The sequence below is a fragment of the Sinocyclocheilus grahami genome, unplaced genomic scaffold, assembly GCF_001515645.1.
Source record: "Sinocyclocheilus grahami isolate Dianchi unplaced genomic scaffold, SAMN03320097.WGS_v1.1 scaffold609.1, whole genome shotgun sequence".
NCBI classification, from domain to species: Eukaryota; Metazoa; Chordata; class Actinopteri; order Cypriniformes; family Cyprinidae; genus Sinocyclocheilus; species Sinocyclocheilus grahami.
This window is the reverse complement of record NW_015505788.1, coordinates 406,618-407,639: the sequence shown is the minus strand read 5'-3', so window position 1 is coordinate 407,639 and position 1,022 is coordinate 406,618. Positions and strand designations below refer to the sequence as shown.

The following is a 1,022-nucleotide window of genomic DNA, read 5'->3' as shown; positions in this document are numbered from 1 at the left end:
TCTATCTATCTATCTATCTATCTATCTATCTGTCTATCTATCTATCTATCTATCTAACTATGAAGCAGTTACAATGCAGAATGTAAAAAAATATGTTTTTTTCAGCAGAACACTTTTTTCTCTGTAAGATTACATAAATAAAATAAATATATATATATATATATGTTTTAAAAAATCCATGAAAATGACATATACAGTATATATTATTTTTTCTCCTGTGCTTACATGACCATCCACTCTGCTGACTGCAAAATGAAAAAATCAAAATCAAAAATCAAATCAAAGTGCCAAAAAAGTGGAATTAAAGGAGGCCGTGTTGGGTGGCCGCTGAAGCACATCTTAACGGCTCACGGCGCTTTTATTCCACCCACCTCAGTGAAGAGACCTGCCACTGTCAATCATTCTCTTGTAGTCAGCGCTGGCACAAACACAGCTCGACCCCTGATAAACAACGTGTCATAGCAGACTAATCCTGCGCCGTGCGTTAATGGCTGAGGACGTGAGGGGCTTGCAGGTCTGCGGTGGGCCTGTCTAGGAAGAAATAACTGGCTATCTGAAACCTGCTTTGGGAGGTCCAGCTGTTCAAGAAATTGTCTTTGCATGTCTGAATGTGTTTTTACACCAGCTCTATTTCACACTTTTTGTCTTGCCGTAATTGTTTTGTAAAAGTCGATATTGCTCATCTTATTTTTTTTTATCTCATTAAACAGAATCCTTTTTCCTGTAAAAGTAGGATTTCATCATCATTTACCCTCATGTTGTTCCAAACCAGTGTGCTGGAATTTTTTCTGTGAAACACAAAAGAAGAAATTTTGAATCTTTACCCAGTTCATACTGACCACGGCCAACAGGCTAAAAAAACAACAACAAATAAACACACACACACACACACACTCATATATACATAATCAGTATTGAATATATCATATAGAATATTGAATTGTATATAATTGGGTTAAAAATTACATCATAAAATTTTAAACGACTGTATGCATGTATGTATGTATGTATGTATGTATGTA

At 35.3% G+C, this 1,022-nt stretch overlaps 1 protein-coding gene across 1 annotated transcript in view; it reads left to right on the top strand.

The window, feature by feature from the left end:
• Positions 1–1,022, top strand: part of LOC107557570 (pre-B-cell leukemia transcription factor 3-like) — a 51,773-nt gene that overhangs the window by 35,556 nt on the left and 15,195 nt on the right. The gene's annotated exons all lie outside the window — the stretch shown is intronic.